Here is a 22,736-nt window from a genome sequence, read left to right on the forward strand (position 1 = left end):
CAAAAGTAATTACTTTAATGCTATATGTATATATAAAAGAGAGAGAAGAAGTAGTAATATATAAAAATAATTAAATGTGAAACCTTAAGACATATTTATGATAGAAAGCAGATACCCACATCCCTGTACACAGGTGATATTATTAAGTTTCCTTCTTAAAACTCTACAGTTTAGTTCAATCCAAGTTATTTGGGTCTTTCAGTTTACAAAGATTACAAAGAGCTTTTCTTCCAAGAATGCCTGAAAATGCTTGGTAGTTTATTTACCTTCCAATAAACTTCAGCATCAAATGAAGAGCTGTTTCCCTAAATCAAAAATCAAAACTGTTCAGTCTTGGCTTTGAATAGAATATTATTGATCTATCATGTCATGAGAAAGATCTGAATGACCTCAGTTCCCTTGGATCAGATGAAAGGGTTTTGGAAGCTGGCCACAGAACCACCAAACAGTATTTGTAGGCTGATCATGCACTTGGATTTGTAATGACTGAGCATGGATTGGCTTTCTTATAATTTGTCTTTCTATCATTTCTATTAACATTTTCTGTTTGTCAGGTACAACATTAGCATAGTGTGCCCTATAACACATTTGCAACATAATGAGGCTAATCAACACTGAAATATTTTAGCAACTCCAGCTATTGTGCTTTCACCCTTTGATAGATAATTGCCATAATGGAGTACTTTACTATTTTGATGTTGTAAAGCATGAAGTTCCATTACAATTGTACACTAGTCAGGGTTGTCTATCAGTCCTTGCTCACATTAATAACAATTTACAGCCTCTGTTCCAAAATACTTTGCCTCATGGTTTTTCGTCCTGTGGTTTCTGCTACTTACACCTCCCTTTTCCTAATAATAAGATTTTAATGTAATTTACTGAAACAAAACATCTATTTCTTCCTCTGCAATACCTCTCTTCCCACCACCCTTAAACCCTCTTGAAGTGACCCGAGGAGGGGAGAAGAACATTTTCAGAAATAATTTCATAGGATCAGAGGGTAAACACAGGTTGAAAGGGACCTTCAGGAGCTCTCTAGCCCAATATTCTGATGAAAAAAGAGGAAGTTATTAGATCAAACCGGTTGCTCAGGGCCTTATTCAGTCAGATCTTGAAAGCCTCCAAGGATAGTGACTGCACAGCCTCTCTGGGCTCCTGTCCTACTTCTTAGTGGCCTTCATGGGAAAATGGCTTTCCTTACATCCAGTTTGAACCCCTCTTATTTCAATTTATATCCCTTGTCTCCAGGTTTCCCACCATCCACTGCTATGAAGATCCTGGCTGCACCTCCTCAATTGCCTCCTTGTAGGTATGGGAAGGCTGCTCTTACGTCCCCCAAAGCCATCTCTTCTCCAGACTGAACAAGCCCCGTTCCTTCAGCTTCCACTCACAGAGCAGGTCCTCCAGCCCGACTGCCATGCTGGCCTTTTGCTGAACTTGTTCCAGTTTATTGATGTCTTTTGTTTTGAGGAGCCCAAAGCATGTACTATCTAGGTGTGATCTAACAAATGCTGGTAGAGGGGGATAAACACTTTCTTCAGTCTGCAAGCTGTGCTCCTGTTAATGCAGTTCCAGATGCTTTCTCTGCTGCCAGGGCACACCACTGGCTCATGTTCAGCTCTCTGACTGCCAGTACCTTCAGGTCCTTCTGCACAGAGCTCTTCCCAGCCTGTAAGCCCCTAGTTTGTGTCATTGCCAGTGATTTGTCCTTCTTAAGTGTGGGACTTTGCACTTGTTGGGGTTCATAAGGTTCCTCTTTGTCCATCTCTCCAGCTGGTCAGAACAGCAGCCCTGCCCTGAACTGTATCAAACAGCCTCCTCGATATGGTATGATCTGCAAACCTGATGAGGATGCCGTCTGTCCCCTCCACAACTCTAGAAACACAAAATAAGGACATAGATGGAAAAATTATATGGGAAGACACTGCTGGGAAAGACACTGCTGAAGAAAAGCCATGGAAGTGAGAGAAGATTTTATACTTGGAGATACTAATATCTAACTGTTATGTTACCTTTGGGATTCCTAATAGTTATGTGTACAAAGGGACACAGCAGGATGATGCTACTGTTTTCCTGAGGATTTATATATATTGCTATGCTTTTAAGCAGATTTATATCATTATAAGTGGGTGGAGTCCTGCGCCAACAACTACTTTGTCTCAAGAAATCAGTAAAATGACTTGAGAAGACACTGAGCTCATTGGTGTTAAGGAAAGAAGCAAGACTCTGTATTTTCTGTTCAATTCAATCTTGTGATGTTTATTTCAGTATCACAGACTAGCATTTCAACTTTGCAATCACCCCTCAGGAGCTCTGACTAGAGCCCATTTGTCAATTATTTTTGCCAATACTCTGCTTCACATACTCTTTCTTCTCATTAGCGATCAGCTTAGCCTCTTCCACATATGTCAGGAAGATGATGCAGAATATTTGGGGAGCTGAAATTCATATTTGCAGAGAACTACCTCCCTAAAGTTTTCATTTCAGAAATACTGTGGCAATACAATTAAAAATCAATGGCTAGCAACTGAATAAATTTCACAAAATGTACTTAACCAGTCTTTCAGTCATGGAGAATTTTCTTCTGTGACCTCAGGGTATCATGTTTTGTAATGAAAGATAACATCTTTTATTTTTGCTATTCATATAGCTGGAAAAAAAAATGAGATATTTTCAGGCAATGTAAGCCTTTATTTTGGTCTGAAACAGTGCTGACAGAAGACCCCCTGTTGTTGCCTGATGGAAGTATTTATATTTAATGACAAGTTGGATGTATTTCCTTCATATCTTTGACTTTTGACACTCGGGCCTCAGATCTCCTCAGTCTCTGTTTCAAGTTAAAATTCTGCAATACTACTGCTTAGAAATAATTGAAGCTTACTGTCATGTTCTTAAATCATTCCTTTCTTAATCTGTCTTTCTCCTATGAAAAGAATGTCAGCAGTTATACTTGAAGACCAGGAATCTATATCAGAAAATCACATAATCATTCAGACCCAGCAGTATTCACCCAAAGGGACCAGCTCAATATTTTGACTAGCAGTGTATGTTAGACCCTGTCCTGACCTCCTTGGTTTCTCTGAACTTTTTGCCCTCTATTAGCCATTGACTAACCCTGTACTAGTTTCAGCAGAGGTAATGATGTTGCTTCTTTTCAGTCTGGGTGTTTTCTCCTCCAAGGGATGAAACAGGGCTTGCAGAAACTTTCCATTTCAGATGTCTTAGCTGCAGAGAAGGAGGGATGTGTTACAGAGACACACTCATGATGTGGAAGCATGTGTTTACATCATAAGGTCATAAGGTCTCCTCACCTGCCCTACAGCTCTTATACAGTCTCATGACCCTGCCATATAGTATGGTTCCTATGTGTCAATCATAAATCCTGTGATAAACTCTGTGTTAGCTGCTGATGCTATATTTCCCCACTTGTTTTGTAGTGCCTTTGTTGAATACATCTCTAAAGGTCCTAGGAATCTGGCAGTGGGGGTCAGGTCCAAGACAGAGCCAGTGCAGCCCCTTCCTGCTGGTGTCCATGGGGAGAGGCCCCAGCCAGCCATCCCAGAGCTCCTCACCAGGCCTGATCCTGACCCACATCTGTTGGCTGATGCACCAACCCGGCCTTAGCCCATCCCTGTCCCCACAGAGGTGCCCAGTGCCTGGGGCTGGGGCTGCTCTGGTGCCCCTGGCTGCCCTGCTCCGGGCTGGGGCAGTGGGACAGGCCCTGCCACCTGCCCAACCCTCAGCCTTGGGGAGCCACCTGCCCTTGTGGAGAAAGGACAATAACCAGTCAAATACAGCTTCTTATCTATATTATCTTATCTATATATCTATATCCATTCAAATACAGCTGCTGATCTATATTGCAGTGATGGCTTTTCCAGGGAATCCACAATCTGGCTTATTGAATGACTGAGTTCCTGTTCCTCTGTACATTAAGTCTTGAGATACAAATTTCACATTTGATGGAAGTTTCAGGTTCAATGGAAGCATATGTGTCCTCAGCCACTGCAAATACCATGAATGGCAGTAAAATGCATTTAGTGTCATCATAATTATCCACGGCCATCTCCAAGTACAAAGTCAACGGCTGCTCATGCTACATGCTGCTGTAAATCCAACACTACTGGTGATCTCAGTCCTACCACAGTGCTCTGATCTGCTGTTAGCAAATAATGCTTTACTGGTTCTCCTCCTCGCTGCTAGTTTCACGAGACTGAGTTCGGTCCCAGGGTTTGCACTCTGTGCAAGCTAATAACATGAGGGGCCTTTAAAACTAAAGGCTCTTAAAACTGAATTGTAGAACTGCTACATGTTATTGTGAGGTTTGCTTAATTTGGTAGACCTTAGTGTCTGGATTTCACTGGCAACGCAGCACTACAACTTCTCTCACCCTCTGCAGTCAGGTAGGCAAATGTGGTTCCTTGGTGATCTCTGTATGAGCTGTATTTCAGGCCTGAGGTCCTGGGGAAAAAACAAACAAACAAAAAAACAGTTTTGCATTGTAACTCTTAGATTTCTTGTTCCTGCATTGAAATGAGGCCCTGGCAAACACTGGCAAATACAGCACCTCAGCTCTTCCTCTGTAAAATGACCAGTGCACCCAGTACATGCCCCATGGCATGTGTTTACATCCCTGAGCTCTTCATCCCTTGCCACCTTGTGTATCCCATCCCACCCCAAAATGGAGATTAACACATTGGGTCTCCAGGAAAATGAGAAATGGTTTATAGTACAACTTAAAGAAATGTTGTAAATAGGGTACTCTTGCAGCATGGCAGCTGTCTGACTTTTCCATATCATCTCCAAACCCCTCATCCTCTAAGACGTACTCCTCCTGTGAGTTCCTCATAAATGGCTATGTCTGGGAGAAAATGATGCTGTTTGCAGAACAACAAAAAATCCCCTCCCATTGCAGGCTGTAGAAAAACAAATAGTGGTTATATAAAAGGTCAACTATTTTAAGTCATTTCAAAAGACAATGAAAAATCTCCCCTCTTCAGAAAAGTCTAGGAACCATAGCTATGTCAACTAAATGCATTATAGAAAAATTCTTCATAATACAAGTATTTCTAAGACATTTCAGGGTCTGTCTTCTTATGTTAGCTTCTGCCACAAACTTTTTCTCTATTCGTTTATCTGTATTTAGAAAGCAAAGAATAGATAGTCATTTCATGAAATTAAATCATATCACATCTTTAGTTGCTTGAAAGCAGTTTCATCTATAAAAAGCAACCTCATCTACAAAAATGTATTTGTACTCTATAAATTTATTTTTACAGTTTTCAAAGACAGTAAGATTCATACATCTTTCTGAGAACGATGTAGTTCAGTGACTCCTCAGCAGCTGCTGTTAAGCATTTGCTGTACAAATTACACTATCACTTGCATAAAACAATCCGTCCAGCAAGTCAGAGTTCATATGTCCTTTGGATAAGGACTTTGATTTATAGACCCTCCTATCCTTCATTTCCAATCTCTTATTAATAATATTATCTGTGATCATTCAGACACAAAGAATTAATAACTCAGTAAGTGAATACCAGAGCCTTTGCTTGCCCAATGGAATAACAGTCATTAAGTTTCTGCCAAAAGCTCATTGCTTCAGACTTAATGATGAGTAATTATCATACAGGCTTGGAAGGTGCTTACACATAGTATATAAAATTAAAATATTCCCTTTTCTTGGGAGTTGACTTGTGGTGGCATCAAACCTATCAATTAAATTACCTAATGAAACACATTTCAATCTAAAACAATCTTCAGTCTCAGTGTAACTATCTTTTTAGTAATAAAATGGCAAGAATATGAATTAAAGCTTTTGTGTATGACCGTATTCCTATAGACAAATTTAATGAAGGAAAACATGGGTCAGGGTAGATAATATTTCAGTATTTCTGAAATTAAGAGAAAACTTTAGGAAGAAACTTCTTGAGACAAGGAGGGGTACATGAAACAAGCAGGAATAACAGTTTCCTATAGAAACAAGCTTGCCTTTATCCCACCTGACTTTGGACACTGTGGGCAGTCCGGAATAACACTCTAATGGCCTAACACTGGAATTCTGTCCCTGTCTCTTTACTGACTGCCTAGGGAGGGAGTGTTCACAGTGTGCTCGTTAGTGTTGCCATTAGGAGCTAGGAGATAAACGACCACAATTTGGGCATCGCTGCTATGTGCACATAAAGTGAGAAGATGACAGTACACACAAGAGCCTGCCAAGCTGCTCAGAGCTCTGGACGGACAATTTTGACAATATGCCTGCTGTCACTGGACTGCCCTGATACCATCACCCATTCCCATCCTTTCTTTGTACCATACCAAACCATTTAGGACTAGCCATGAAACAGCTGTTCTTGACACATAACTGCATGCTGTTTTTCTTTTCAGAAAGTGCCCCGGTGCAGGGAGAGGCTGTGTTGCTCAATGGCCACCTCTTGGCTGCATATTTTGAACACCTGAAGGAAATGTTGTGGTTTATGGGCTGCAGGAACTGTAGTCGCAGCTTTCCAAATTTCATGTTTCAAATTCCATGAGTTCTGTGCATATTTTCCTCTCTATAAACATAACTTTCACTACCTTGTCCTTTTAAAAGCCACAAATCCTCTTTATTTCAGTCACCAAAATCTCAAAGTCATTGTTTTACCACAGAGGAAGTTTAAATAGGAAACTAGCAGAAGGCAACACCCAAATTCTGAATGCATCCTGAAACACAAAGGTATTAGAATGTGAGATATGTACCTATCCAAAACATCCTTCTCCCAAATATCTCAACTGAAGTTCTGCATCCGGTCTACAGAACTGCAGTGCTCTCCTGTTCGCCCCTAAAGTGTAAGCAAACTCGGATCTAGATCTAAACTTCACACACTAGCATGTCTCTAGGTAAGAGAACAGTGATATTATTAATTGGCCCTGCAGTGCCCTTTTTTGAGTACAGTTGTTATTTCTCTTCCAAATACAAGGAAAACAGATTGCTACACTCTGCAGTTACAGGAAGTAGTCTATGATAAGAATGCATGTTGTAATTGGATACCCACAAACCATTTACCTAAAAAAACCTGTATCATTTTGGTGTTATAATCTTTCATCCTATGAAAATACAATGTTATTCTATAGGGACAGTTAGAATTTAGGAAGCTTCCGCATCTTAAGATTCTTTTCTGAATAAAAGTGATGACCAGAAGACTGATTGGTTAATCCAACCGCCTATCTTCTGATATATCTTCTGTCTTGAATATACATCTTTTGGCCAGATTCCCAGACTGATCTAAATAGTCTCGCAAAGCTGCATCTCATCAACTTTGAAATCTTCTAGGGAATTGTACCAGATGATGGGCACTGTAAAAGCGATTCCGTACCCAGGTTTAAAGACTGACACACTCGTATGAGTCAAATGCCTTGGTGCTTGCCAATTAGTCTGAAAATATGCTTAATATAAACCAGATTATGACAGAAGCAAAACTAAAAAGGTTGGTTTCAGTATTTTGTTGGAACAGAGCCCCTTTGCAAAGTGTTTGCTTTTTCTCCTTTGTTTAAAAAAAAGCCTTCAGGAAAATACACACTCGATGTATTCATAATTATTTATTTAACGCAGGGGGTGTATTTGTTAGTAGTAATTAAGTACTATTAAAAATACTCATATCATTATGTGTTAGAAGTAAATATTTAAAGCATTATGAGTCGATATTTTTAAGTCTCTACAGGAAGCAGAGGTGCTTTACAAACAGAAAGTGAACATTTTATCTCCTTTAGTTCCTTTCACCTCCAGTTTTACAATTGTGTGTATCTAAGCAATTTAAACATGATTTCTGGCTTCTAAATATTATCTTCACTCTTCATCCCTTTTCTTGCACTGTACGAGTCTCATTAACACACACCTAATCTAGGAATGTACTAACAGTCAGGTTCTCTCATCAACACCTATTACTCTCGACAGTGCTTAGCTATAAATAGTCAAGCTCAGCTTTTAATCATATGATGTAGTGACTTTCCATTCTTAATGAACAGTACAATCATTTTTGCCTTTTAAACACAGATGAAATGTATTATATCCTTTTTTCGCTTAAAAGCTAGTTTTATTTAAAAATTGGTAACTTATTACTGGTTCAATTGATTTTAAAAACAAAAAGGCATTGCCCAAAACTAGTGAGTTTTGTAGATGTAGAACAAACACATATTGTGAAAATGTCAGGTAAATAACTTGATGAATAACAGAGGACTTCCTCATATGAAGAAATAACATTTAGAAATACTAAAGTTCATACTAAATGTTTTAGAATAATATGCTGACACACACAATATATGACTTATCTGATGGTGCCTTATGGGTTAAAGAAATATTCTAAGAACTTGCAGGTGTCCAGAATTATGTAAGCAGGCCTTAAGAATGCAAAACTATTATGCTTAAATATACTAGTAAGTGAATCAGAGAGAATTTTTCATTCTGCAGTAGACAAATATAAATATATTATTCACAGGTGTACAGCCCTTACTCGTAGTGTTGTTGGCTGAGAGTTTTTTGAAAACCTGAATTAACCTGTCTGAAATAATTCTGAAAAGCTGACATTTCAGATTCAGTAGCCCAGTAAGTTCATTTAAACGTTATCTTAAAAGTTTCTTTAACTTATTTTGCTTGGGCTGAAGAGTTTGTAGGATCAGGATCTTGTTCATGTCAGACTTGGCAAAAATTTTATATCTTCAGTTGAATTTTGTTAGAAGTGCAAAATATTATTGGTATTTAGCACTGAAGTCCTTTCAAAAAGCTTAGCTTTCATGCCCTTTAGAAAACAATGGTTCTAAAAAATACCTTTATCATTTCCTTTTTTACTTTTCTTAAACTATGTCAGAAAAGATTGTGCCTCCGTCATCCATTTAAACAGAAGAGCCTACACCAATGTGAGTAGTTAATCTACATAAAAACTTGACCTTTTCCTGTCTTCCTCTTTTCATAGTTTCTGAAGTGATGTAATTAAAAGTAGATCAGTGTATCAACCTGAGAAGGTTCATACAGCAGAGACAAACTGACCAAAAAATATTCTCCCTCTCTGGTTCCAGGAAATAGTCCTTGAACTCTCTCAGTTACTGTTAAGTAAAAGAAGGGGCAGGAGCATTCATTAATTTGGAAAACCGACCATGTTTGGTAACATACCATGTTTTGCTGCACAGATAGGGGACTGAGATGCAGTGATGATGCAATTTTAATAATTTTCTTCCTCTCGGTCAGTCTTGCTACACTGAGAATGGGCAACTGCAGAGTTACCCAACTTTATGCAGAAGTGTTAGTTTCATCTTTTGCAAAATCCTCAAAATGTAAGTCCTTTCCACGTCCATAAATAGGGAAAATGATCTAAGTGCTTCCCCATTTTCTGCTCCTCTTTCTCCCTTCTGTATTCAAGTTTCTGTATTCATTATTAAAAACAAATGGACAAAAACCAGGCATTAACTGCACATCTGGCTCAGCTCCGGCAAGAACTCTCAGGGTGCAAGTGGCAACAGCTGCCAAGCACCTTAATTTCAAAATGGAAATTCTCCTATTAAAACTTTCTGTAAGAGACTGATTGATTTTTGCTGCCAAGTGAAACAGGCCAGTCCCATAGTTAAGACATTGTTGTAACTCTTCTCCTTTCCAAACTCACAATAGTGAAATGCTATCCAGGAATTCAGTTAAGAGCATGTGAGGGAGGGGAAACAAGTGATGTTTTCTCCAGCCATTTTGACCCAGATTGCTAGAATTTAATTTTAGGAGTTAGTTTGTGTAAGACTAACTGGATTTAAGATGTATGATTGTTTGTTTCTCCTATTTTTAATACAACAATTACATAAACTAGTAGCATCAATTTCTGCTAACAATCTAATTTTGAAACAGTAACTTTAGCGGACCAAAAAGTAGAGCATTTCTGAATGCCACCAGAGGGAGCCAGTACAATTGCATACTTGAAACTGTAGCTCTTTGCGGAGGGGGGAAAAAAAAATCATTATCCTGCAAAATAGCAAACAGCAAAGAAAAAAAGGTTATTCTTCTGAAACACGGTGTTTGTGACTTTTGAAGTAAAAATCTCCACATTCCAATCACAGATAATAAGGAATGTTCATGTCAATGACAAAAAAAGCCTTGTTTATATTTTTTCCCCAGAGACAGATGCATTATTTTGCATTGCACTACCCTTTAATTACATCTTATTTTACTTGCTTATTGTCACCTTGAGAATGTCCCTTGATGCTTTAAACTGACATGTCCAAACCAGTGATTGCAGATTGCCATCTCTCATCCTTATCAGCCATGAGAAAGCTGTAAAATGTCCTGTGTTCTCTGAACCTGACTCTACCTAGCCACGCATCTGACATTTTTTCTCCTGCTGCTTATTCTTCGATGTTATTAGAATTAAGAGTAATTTGGTGATTGTCAGGCGATGTATTGCAGATACACAGCAGTGCTAAGCTCTTACTTCAAGCAGCTGTGCTCTAAGCACATCATTCTCAACGGTTCCTCATTTGTGGTCTTGGCTGTTCAACTGACTTTAAATATTCATCTCTTGTTTCAAATTTAAAGTGCACTGTGATTCATTTCTGCACTTTCTTTAAGTGTCAGGCTTTTAAAATTGAGCAAGATGTTTAACCATCCATCACATCTTGAACACTCTGTGGTGAATGTGCAAATTTGCTTTTCTCTATCATGAATAACACTGGAAATGGCAATTAATTTCTGTAAGGGCTTTTTAATGTTTTATTTTATACCATCTTCCTTCCTCCATCTGCTAAATCTAAAAACCTATCCACTTCCCTTCTATTGCTCTCACACACACTGAAAATTGTGTCAGAAGCAAAAGAAGCCAAACCCAGGATCTTCTCCTGGCCTGGCTGAACAGGACCAGCAGTTTCCTCCAGCCTCTAAATCGCTCTTTTGCACCCCCATGACTTGGACAAGATATGGGGAATACATTTTTTTCTTAAGGAGAAACAAAACAGGGGAGGAAAACAAAAACAGGGGAATGGGGGGAAGAGAAGACAAAACAGTGAAGACTGCAGAGTGGAGAAGCCAGAAGTAAGAGTAATAGTACAATGCACAGCAGGGATAAAAACCAACTACTTGAAATGAGAATTAGACCTTACTGGTTTCTGTTAGTTATGAGGACCACCTGGGGTTTCTCAAGGTTTCCCTGTGCACATGAATTATGGCAATCATTGGAGTACACCCCTGAATAAGGAAAAGAAGAATGTGGTTTCCATGCCATGTGGTCCTTGTATCCTAAGGAAAGGAGAAGGGAGGAAACTGGTACCCCATCAAGCCATAGTTTTGTCTAGAAAGGGGGCTACTTTTCTGTTCCCCACAGAAGTGCACAACACAATGAAGTAGTAAAGGGTGGCAACTGCAGGACCAGGAATACACAGTGGAGCCAGCACTACAATAAATTGCTAGAGTGCTGATAGCTTTGATCCAGTGCTTGCTTGTTAAAATAAATGAGTTGTCAACTCTGTATTTTGCTGAGGCTGTTCTTAGCACTTTTTTTTTTTTAACATTTATCTTTTTTTTTTTTCAAAACATTCATCAAGCTCTGAAGGTTCTCCATAATTGAAATCTTTGAGAAAGATTGCAAACAAACATTATATTGTTCATATAAGGTCCATTAACTTCAGTGGCATTTAGAAGATTCCAAACTGCCATTTGTTATGCTTTCTACTTAATACCAAATGCTTTCACAGACAAAATGTACCTTGATGATGCACCATGATGTTTCATTATCTGCTTACAATGCTGCTTTCTCTCTCAGCTACAGTGTTTTCTAAACTCTGGCTTTCATGAGTCAATCCATTTTTCAGTGATGCGTATCTGCCTGTCATGCTGAAACTTCTCAAAATCTTCATTAAAGCAGCAAAACAGACATAAATTTCCCTTTATACTTCCATGAAACATTCTGATAGCGTTTTCAAGGTGAAGTCAGTCTCCCTTGTGTTACCTACTAGATAAGAACTAAACTGACACCTATTCATTCTGGGCCCAGCATGCTGACTTTTTTTAACTGCCGATTTTTTGGTACTACAGTAGTACAATCTGTGAAACTGAAAACAGCGAGCATTATTCTGGTCAGTGGCATTAGTAAGTTCTGACATGGGAGGATACCTTTTTTTTCAAGTCTTCTACAGGATCTTTTGTGTGTTCCTAATTTTATACCTTGAGAAAGCACAGAGGTTTTGGTTTCAATAGCGCCTCCTCCCTACGCTCACTTTGGTTTAGATGTTCATTTTTCCCCACTTTAATTACTTGGCCTGCATCTATCCGTGATGTCTGTATCCAGTGAGCATTGGAACACATGGAAGAAATTTCTGATTATCAGCTTTCTAAAATTCGTTGCCTATTTCATCATCCATAGTTTTGTAAAACCAATGTCTCCCCATCCTCTTTACAGTATAATTCATTTCCTTGTGCGATGCCTCTGTCTTACGACATCTTTGGTTTAGGTACCTAACTTCAGTCTATGGTGCTTTTTATTGTTACTTTCTGTGAGTTTTGCTATCCCATGTTTTTTTTCCTTTTTGTACACTTCATTTTGCTCTATTAGATCACAGTATCACAGTATCACAGTATGTTTGGGATTGGAAGGGACCTCAAAAGATCATCTAGTCCAATCCCCCTGCTGGAGCAGGAATGCCTAGGTGAGGTCGCACAGGAACATGTCCAGGTGGGTTTTGAATGTCTCCAGAGAAGGAGACTCCACAACCCCGCTGGGCAGCCTGTTCCAGTGTTCTGTCATCCTCACTGAGAAGAAGTTTTTTCTCAAATTTAAGTGGAACCTCTTGTGTTCCAGCTTGATCCCATTACCCCTTGTCCTATCATTGTTTGCCACCGAGAAGAGCCTGGCTCCATCCTCATGGCACTCACCCTTTATATATTTATAAACATTAATAAGGTCCCCCCTTAGTCTCCTTTTCTCCAAACTAAAGAGACCCAGCTCCCTCAGCCTTTCCTCATGAGGGAGATGCTCCACTCCCTTAATCATCTTCGTTGCCCTACGCTGGACTCTCTCCAGCAGTTCCCTGTCCTTCTCGAACTGAGGGGCCCAGAACTGGACACAATATTCCAGGTGTGGTCTCACCAGGGCGGAGTAGAGGGGAAGAAGGACCTCTCTCAATCTACTAGCCACCCCCCTTCTAATACACCCCAGGATGTCATTGGCCTTCCTGGCCACAAGGGCACAGTGCTGGCTCATGGTCATCCTGTTGTCCACCAGGACCCCCGGGTCCCTTTCCCCTACACTGCTCTCTAATATGTAATTTCCCAACCTATACTGGAACCTGGGGTTGTTCCTGCCCAGATGCAGGACTCTACACTTTCCCTTGTTAAATTTCATCAGGATTCATGATTCATTTTTTTTTTTAATGAATCCTAGAAGAGATATGATGTGAGAGTCAGACCTGATAGTTATATTATGGCTGTATATGATAGAACTTGATTCCTTTTTTCATATTGTCTCCAGAATTTTCCTTCTAAGTACTACATGATTGGTCTATTTTGGAGCAAATTATTGACAATTTCAAGATTCTAAGAAATTATGTCTTTCAGACCAAGTCAGACCAATGGTGAAATTGTTTGGATCCGCTGCAGTCTTTCATCACAGCTAGAACATTATGACTATTCTTGTAGTTAAACGGTAGGCATGCTCTAGCATCCAGAACTGCATTACACAGTAATACTAACATTAATACACAATCTATTAATTTTTTGCAGTACCCTGATATGTCTTTTACAGCTTTGCTGCATAATACTCTTTTGAGATTACTTTGAAACTATACATCTCATAAGCCAAAGAGGTGTATTCTGCACACACATTGGTCAACCTTCTCCCTACTGAGTCCTATCCTCTGATTTCTAAACAGGACATCTCTCAGATTTCTGCTATTCTAAATTGAAACTACTCATTAAAACCAGCCAGCTTCCACTTTTCTTGGTTTGAGTTTTACAGTTTTTTACACTATTTCTTTAATACATTTGCTTGGCAATCCCTTCAGAGGGGAAAAGTGATCAGAATGCAAATTACCTCTGAGAAGGAGTTTATTCTTACTGGGAGTATCCATTAGATTTCAGCCACACTATAGGAATATAAATGGCTATATTCAACTATTGACCTTTTCTTTTGGAGTGCTTTTTACCTAAACAGAAAATGCAGTTCTGCATGGGCACCCCTTGTCATAGTTTATTTCGCAATTCTTAGGACATAAATTTTCAAGCCCTGAGATTCCTCCAATGGGTTTTTAAAAGGTTCCATTTATTGGACAATTCACATGATGCAACAGGGAGAGGAAGCTGCCCAGCTGTGAGGCTGCATTTAGTACTGTATAAACTATAATAAGCATGCTAATAGGGGAAAGCCCCTTTAGTCCCTCCTCCAAGTAATCCAGCAGGCACTGACACACATTGTCACTGTTCACTTTACCTTGAATTACTTTACACAGGATGTCTGACCACTCATTCCTTTAAGTGATGTAAACTGATTTTTCTAATAACTTCTAAAACTTCATTTTAGCTTGATCAAAATACATTAGCACAGAAAGAGGTTATTAAGTCACGCAGATGGCACAACAAATCCACTACAATGGACAGAAACTGTATAAGGCAAAATAAAAAAACTATACAGAAAGCACCTCTGTAAGTCATTTATGTGAAAAAGAAAGATTGACATATTTAATCAGGTATCATTTTCAGAGTGTGGTTCAAAAAGCAGCTTAGACTGAGAGATGCCCTGGTATTAAGAAGCTCGATCTAGTTCAAGACACCATTGTATGGTCAAATTTTAAGTGATTACTTCAAATTAGAGCGAGCACCTTGACCTCATTCCACTGTCACTGCACTGCACTGTGCCAAAACCACTGCTGCTGGACTCGGGGCTGGCAGCGTGGCCGCACCGTGAGGTGTTTTGTGCAGCCCAGCCTGGGGACCAGGCAGTGCCTCCAAGGCAGAACTGCTGCACTTCACAGTTTGTGTCTCAGATCTGTAAAAGGAAAACGGGTCTCAGTGTCACACCTGGACAACCACAGTGCCAGAAGCAGGGACAGTTCTGTGTGGCAGAAGTACAGGCTGTTGCAACAGCATGGTCCATCCCAGAGCACACTGCCAAGGATGGTATCAGCTGTGCTGAAACTCAACATGCCACAGACAATGGCATAATATGTTCCTTGTCAAGGCAAATAAATATCAGCAAGTGACCATAGGGATTATATCAAATTGAGGGGAGTGACTGATACACTCAAGGGCAGGGCTTTCATTTGGCAGGACTTTGACAGACTGGAGAAATGGACCAACATATGTGTCTTCCGGTTCAACAAAGGCAAATGTAAAGTTTGGCACCTTGGATAGAACAACCCCACACAACAGCTAGGAGCTGACTACGTTAACAGCAGCTTTGCAGAAAAAGTCCCCAAGGTTCCAGTGGACAACAAGGATGGACACGAGTGAGCAATTTTTCTTGTGGCAAAGGAAGCTAATTATGTACTAGGCTGCACTAGTAACAGCATAGCCAGCAGATCAAGAGAAGTGATTACTGCCCTCATGCTCATTTGGTACTTGGTGAGACTGCCTGTGGAGGACTGTGCACAGTCTGGGGCACTGCCACACCATAAAGATATGGACAAACTGCATTGATGAGCTCAACAGAACGTCAGCAAAAGAGCAGGGAGCTGGAGCATGTTACAAAGAAGGAGACACTGAGAGAGCTGGGTTGGTTCAGCCTAAAGAAAGTTACTAGATGATCTAATTGTGTCTTCAGCTACTCAGTAGGAGGCAATAGAGAAGATGGAGCCAGACTCTCTTTGGAGGTGCACAACAAAATGACAAGAGGCAACTGATCATGTTGCAATATGGCAAATTCCAAGTAAATATAAGGAAAACAATTTCTTCACAGTGAGCATGGACAGCCGGTTGTATTCTATTTTGTGGAATCTCCCATCCATGATGACATTCAAAACTCAGGTGGACAAGCTGCAAGTTCAGCTTCAGCTAAGCAAGGTGAAGGACAGGTAGCCAGCGTCCAGTTACAATGACGCAGTAGATCCCAGCCCTACTCCTGCTTATGGGCATAAAGGGCCTCCTGCAGATGGCTGTTGCTCCAGGGAGTGTGTCCCTAGTGGATGCTGAGTATAAAGTTGGTGCAATGATGAGGAAAGCATGGAACAAGGTTGTCAGAACTGGACACATGGAATAGCTGTATGCAAATCCCAAGGAGAAGGCAGATGCTTCACAGACTTTGGAATGCTGATGTTAGTCCCTAGTACCTGTTCTGCTTTGTGCTTACATGCCTCTGCCAAATCAACAGGGAATGCATTTGCTCTGTAACTGGGAGTCATTGCAGCCTTGTAATAGTCCACCCACTTCAAACCAGCACCTTTGCTGTGCTGACTCATACCTCAACATCTCTTTTTGTTTCCCTTCTTAGACAGTTTTGAATAAGTCATGTTCTTGGTTGGAGTACACAAGGATGTCTTTGAAAGACGTACTTCAGAAGTGCATGTAGGCCCCACTGAGAAAACAAAGGCAGTCATTGTTTTCACCACAGCAGGACAGTTGGTTAATCCTTCTTTAGGGGTGTTAAAGAATCACCATCACCAGTTCATGTCACAGCAGGTATTTCTAGTAGATACACTTGCTCTCCCTGCCAAATGATGGGTGGGAGGAGGTCATGCAAGAGCATGAGCCAGCATATTGACTGGCACTTTTGGTTCAGGGTTGTGTTGTTTGGAAGAAGGTGTGGAGAGTGTACAAGATGCTTGATGCCATCAGAAGTAGCTGTCCCCAAAATGGGAGTGGGTGTGCAGCAGAGCAGTGAGTTGAGGCATGACAAAGGACTCTTGTTGCTAAAGTAACTTTTTTCTGACAAAAACACCCTTAGCAATCCACTGAGCTATTGAAAATAGTGCTTCAAGTGTGCAGCACTCCAATAGGCTTTCCCCATGTCTTCAGCAGGTCCAGAACTCCCAGAGAGATCTTCTTTTGCCCTCATGGACAAAGTAAAGAACTCAGCAAAACATTTAAACAACTTGTTGTGAGCCTGGCTCTGGTATTCTGAAAATGCTTAGCAATGCCATAAATTTGCAAGAGACGTTATGGAGATAGCAGAAACCCTGCAGCAAAGGAAGGTTTGACTGCAGCAAGCACCACACAAGTCATTACATCTCAGCTACCTGACCGCAGAGATCAAAGAACAGAAGAAACTGAGAAGCGACTGGCAAAAAGCTCTAAACTAGCTAAGTGTGAGTGGTCCCATGAAATGAAAACAGCCAAGTTTGATCCACCAAAAAATCTCCCATCTTAAAGTTAACCATCAACATCTTTTGAATAACATTTGAACCTGCACAGCAAGTTTGGACCAGCCTAGCAACACTGTTTTTGACTCTGCTCCAGGAGATTTACAGCCTATCACCTGATCACAGCCCTACCAGTTCATCTCATTAAACTACCTTTAAAGGAATGAAATTATTAGGACATTTTTTTTTATTTTTCACTTGTCAGGATAAAATTTTAATCTGTTGCATCAACTGAGAAACTCAGTTACATTAAAATGCTTAAACAACTGGGACGATTTTTCAAAAAGCTTCATTTACAGGTCACTTATATTTGGACGTCTACGTACAGATTGCTGTTTGTTCTTTAGTCAGGCTTGTCTGAAAAAGCTAAGCTGGGGTCCTTTTATCCAAAGAAGTATCTCAAAAGAGAACACCAGTTGTTTCAATCACCCGCTTATGTTTGGTGTTAATTCTTCATCTAACAAGCTAGTAAATTAAATATAGTTTTCTGTTTAATGTCACCGTGATGCAAACTTACAACCATGTTACTGCTGACCGGGTCAGTATCAAGCCATATGGTCAGTATATGTCCTTCTGCCTTTTACTCTCAAATCTCAAAGTACATGGTTTCCATTTCTCTGGTTCCCTTTTTAGGTAGGTAAGAAGCAGGTGCTCGACTCCCTTCACCCCAAGGACTGCTGACTCCGGGGCTTCTCAGGTTCCCGTAAAAAGAAACTGTCTGCGTGAACGAGATGAAAAAATACAAAGACATCCGAGCTGCTGATTCGCTCCTCACCGTCGGGCAGCTCCCTCGCCCTGCAGCTTTCGGGGATCCGAGCACGCAGCTCGCCGGATCGCTGCGCTGTGGGGCGGGAGGGCGGACAGGAGCGACGGGAGGGGCCCGCGGTATCGCTCACTCCCCACGGCAGCACACAAAGTCCGGAAGGACCCGGACAAACACGAGCCATGTGGAAGTCGTTCTCCTCCCTCCGCCCTCTTCCCACCGTCTCCCGGTGCTGGACAAAAAGCTGCAGGACGCTAGCAGCGCCCGGCACAGCCCCTTCCCTTTCCCGCGCCTGCGGCACACAAAGCACGGCGTGAGGCTTCTGCACATCGTGCGAGCGCCGCTGCGCATCCGCAGCCTTCCCGAGGCCAGGGAAAGGGAAGGAGGGGCGGCGTGGGGGGCTGCGGAGCCCCCTGCCGCCTCCCCGGGGCTCTGTGCAGCGCAGGGGCGGCTCGGGCCGGCGGCGGAGGCCCCTTCCCGGGCAGCGGCTGCGCGGGGGCCGCGGCGGCCCCCGGCTCCTCGTTAGTATAGTGGTGAGTATCCCCGCCTGTCACGCGGGAGACCGGGGTTCGATTCCCCGACGGGGAGAAGTGCGAGCGCGCGCTTTTTGTTGCCTCGCCGCGTCGGCTTTGTTTTCCTGCCCCACCCTCACCAGGAGCAGCACCAGACCCAGCCGTTGCCCCCCTCCCCCGAGGCGGCAAAAGGCGCCAGTCCAGGGCGCCACGCCCTTCCGCTTGTGAACGGCTGCGATAAAAAACTTGGTACGGCCTCCCCGTCGGGGAATCGAACCCCGGTCTCCCGCGTGACAGGCGGGGATACTCACCACTATACTAACGAGGAACTGCCATGATGAAGACTTTTGCGGGGCTGGCTTTATGCACCGCAGCTTAGAGAGCTGTCTTGTGTGGTAGTAACAGAGAGGATTTGCGGCGGGAGGGGCTATCTCCAGGCGGCGGGAAGAGGGACCCGTGAGCCTGCGTACGGCGGCAGTGCCGCGGGAGACGAGCTCGGGAGAGCGGGAGGCTCTTGCTGCTGGGGGCTGGTAGTGGGCGTGTGGGCGGGAGGAGTTAACGCATTTGCGCGGAACGGCGGGAGACGAAGCAGTGGCACCGGAGAGCGGCCGGTGTGCGGGGCTCCTGCGGTTTCAGTCGGTGCGGTTGCCGCAGCGGGCAAGAAGGGTCCTCGGCTGCGTCGGCCACCAAGGCCCCCCCGGCTTTGTCCGAAGTGTCTGGGACTGCGCGGCCGGCGGCCCTTGTGGGCGAGTTGTAACACGCTGAAAGCCTATGCCCAGCAGGACCTCGTGGCGCAACGGTAGCGCGTCTGACTCCAGATCAGAAGGCTGCGTGTTCGAATCACGTCGGGGTCACTTCGTTTTGTTTCCTTTCTTTTGTTTCCTCACCCGCCCTTTATTGACTTCATCTCGGAGGAAACGGAGGAACGTGAACTCTCTCTTTTTTTTCTTTTTTTTTTTTTTTTTTTTTCCCCTAGAGCTTATGGGCCGCTCTTTTTGCTTGAGCCTGAAAACGAAAGCAAAAATACAATACAAAACGCGGGCCGTCTGAAGAGCGGCACCGACGGGGCAGCCTGGGCAGAGAAAAGCCAGAAACAGGTGTTCGGAAAGCATCTGGCGTTCAGATTTCAACAGCAGCGGTTTGTGGGAAGTGCTGGGACAAAAAGGTGTCATGAAGGGGGAAGGAAACGAGGACACCGCTTCCCTCCCCCCTGGTTGGGGCCGCAGCTGCCGGCAGCGCACCACGGCGGGGGCGGTGGGGGGACCCGGGGGCTGGGCCGGGTAACAAGCGTGCGCGGAGGTAAATGGGAGTCAAGGCGCAGGGTCACTGCTCCAGCAATGCAATAGTAAAGATCCCGTTGGATAAAATACACATGCCTGTGTATAGGATGTTTGTGTATGCAGGGCTTTCCGATATCACGCTTAAATACAGAAGGCAAGAACGCGTCGAAGATCCACTTAAAGTTTTACAAAGACAACCCGCTGTGTGGAAATAATGAAGAAAAAGTCAGAAAGATGTATAGAAAGAGTGGCTTTAAATTTTAAATGGGACAGAGGCCAAAAGAAAGGGCAGGGAGACCCTGTGTTGACTACTGTAAGTTCACACGAAAAGGATCGAGAGGCAAGGGAAGCAAGTGGCCCAGGGGAGCCAAGAGCTTTGACAGATGCTCTGTTAAGAACCCTGATGGAAAAAAAAACCCTCGGGAGGAGGGAGAGGGGACCCTGAGGAGGAGAGAGAGGGAAGCGGAGTGCCACGGGAGGTGCGTCAGAGGGTGATGGGTTTAGGCTGTGGAACAAGAGGTTTCTCAGCGTAGCCATTTCCACAAGCTGAGGTGCCAGAGGCAGAAAGGCACAGAAAATACTTAGTTTTCATCTAGCTATAATATAGCAAGTCCTAGAAGTAATACTTTGACTTATATGGACTGGAAAGTTTGACACCTTGTGAAATTTCGTAGAGGGAAACAGAATAGTTTGTCAAGAGCCTGAATTTGCGGGACAGAGAGAAACATATCAGAGATAAGATTCTAAGTTTGTAAGGATTGATTATTAGTGTTGTGAACCATGGCAGAAAATTAAGAGAATACAAAAAGTCTTAGAAATCAGACTCAGCAAGTTGCAAATTATGTGGGTTTTTTTAAGATAAATACTGCTGTTTTTATGGGCTGATGTTTGTGCCATATACCTTTAAAACCTTTCAAACACAGAAATGTTGCATCTTCCTCAAATGTTCCATTCCAGTGCTTTGCTATCGTTACTGTTATGAAGTGATTATGTCTAGTTTAACCCTGATGTCTCCTTTGATGTAACTTAAATCCAGTACTCATGCTATCGCACCAGAGAACTGTATATTCCTTTTTATAGCTACCTCTTACATGTTTGAAATTCGTTATGCCTCTCCATAGCTGTTCTAGAGTAATAGATCGTGTTTGCTGGGCCTCTGATTATTTGTATCACTTGCCTCTGGAGTCCTTCCAAATAAATTGCATTTTTAAGTGCCCAGAACTAGTCAGTGTATTTCAGCTGACTCAGATTTTTCCAGGTCTGAAAAGAACTGCCTCACATGCTGTGCTGACTGGACTTCCATTTATGTGGTTAGTCCTTTTTGTTTTGGATGCATAATCTGTTGGATGTTTCCCTGGTCCCACAAAAATATCTTCTGTCTCTACCTTACCATCCATCAGAGAGCTGGAGGTAATGGGTGGTTGCAACCTGCTTGCATTCCTGTACTGCTGCCCAAGCAGTTGCGCTGTTCTAAGGCTGTTGCCAGACAGTATCTCTGGCTTGCAATAACGGCTTCATCTAATGTTAATACTGAAGAATACTGACACAGATTGCCCAGAGAGGTAGTAGATGCCACATCCCTGGAAACATTCCAGGCCAGGCTGGACGGGGCTCTGAGCAACCTGATCTAGTTGCAGATGTCCCTGCTCATTGCAGGGGGTTGGACCAGATGGCCTTTGAAGGACCCTTCCAACCCAAACTATTCTATAATTTTGTGAAGGTTTCCAGATGTGGTTTCACACCAAACCTAACGCAGTGGGAGTGCAGGTTGTCACAAAACGGTCAGTCTTGCTCTGCCCTGTCCATCCCTGCCTGCGTGTTTCCCTCATTCCGCTTGGATCATGTCTTGCAATCATGCAGCAGCAGCAGCTGCTGGCTCCGCATGCAGACTTGGTGGCACAACTACTACCTCGAATACAAGGGAGGTGACAGAAGCACATGGCCTGGGGCAGGAGAGAGAGCAGGATCCTGCCTTTCAACAACAACCACAAGTACCAATGGTTTGGTTATATTTTTTTGTTGGTTGTTCATTGGAGAAAGAGCCTACTGTCCCTAAGTCAATATAATCTAGTGATGTTTAAAAATTAAATGAAATCATTAACTGTGCCTTAGCTCTGTTCCTCTCAATTTCCTACCAGTAAAATGGGGGTAATCATTATCTTTATTCTCACAACTGTTTTGTCAAGTTGACTCCATTAATTCCAAGGCACTCAAGTATGCTGGTGTTTGTTTCTCATCAGTATTTCTACAGTACATGTGCTTCTGTGCTTTTGTCCCTTTCTAGCTTTTGAATACTTTACTTTGTAACCTGACCTCTTAACACAGATTATTTTTCTTATTAAGTTATTAGTAGCTATCAAGGTTTAAGTCAAGGCAGCAATAAACCGTGGCAGACACTCTCTGTTATCCCCTTTACCTCCCGCCACCCCTTCCATTAGATCAGAAAGATGATAAGAAAGATAAGGGGAAAGGAAGAGAGACTTAGACTTCAAGTTGGAGAGTTTTAAAGGGTTTTACTAATGCTACTGATAAATAGAAAATATATACAAAACCAATCTCGAATGCTCGATGTGGAGGTGGCGTCACTCCAGCAGCAGAGCTGGCTGTGCGGAGCTGGCGGCTCCAGCAGGTGCAGCTCAGGACCCCAGAAGTCATGGACGGGACTTCACAGCAAACCAGAATCTGGTTGCAGGGATGCAGGGCCTGAGGCCTGTAGATCACAGGCAGACAGGCAAGGTACTCTCTAGATGCCGGCCATGGTTGAAGAGTGCTTGACCCTGGTGATCACCCTCTTATATAGGGGGTATGACGATTATGGGATGGAATACTTGGAATACGTTGGTCAGTCCTAGTCACCTTTTCCATCCGCCCCTCCTCAAACACACCCCTCTC

The 22,736-nt window shown here is 42.6% G+C and overlaps 1 long non-coding RNA gene and 3 other non-coding genes across 4 annotated transcripts; 2 read left to right on the forward strand and 2 right to left on the reverse strand.

Moving 5' to 3' along the window:
* Nucleotides 1-3,088: 3,088 nt before the first annotated feature.
* Nucleotides 3,089-22,530, reverse strand: LOC110365661 (uncharacterized). Its single transcript, XR_010468484.1, has 3 exons — nt 22,397-22,530; nt 4,391-4,461; nt 3,089-3,225 (listed from the first exon to the last, which is right to left on the reverse strand). It is a non-coding gene; the product is annotated as an uncharacterized LOC110365661 (long non-coding RNA).
* Nucleotides 18,569-18,640, forward strand: TRNAD-GUC (transfer RNA aspartic acid (anticodon GUC)). Its single transcript has one exon. It is a non-coding gene; the product is annotated as a tRNA-Asp (tRNA).
* Nucleotides 18,821-18,892, reverse strand: TRNAD-GUC (transfer RNA aspartic acid (anticodon GUC)). The gene has a single exon. It is a non-coding gene; the product is annotated as a tRNA-Asp (tRNA).
* On the forward strand, nt 19,347-19,418 carry TRNAW-CCA (transfer RNA tryptophan (anticodon CCA)). The gene has a single exon. It is a non-coding gene; the product is annotated as a tRNA-Trp (tRNA).
* Nucleotides 22,531-22,736: the final 206 nt, after the last annotated feature.

This window comes from Columba livia, chromosome 1 (assembly GCF_036013475.1).
Source record: "Columba livia isolate bColLiv1 breed racing homer chromosome 1, bColLiv1.pat.W.v2, whole genome shotgun sequence".
NCBI lineage: Eukaryota > Metazoa > Chordata > Aves > Columbiformes > Columbidae > Columba > Columba livia.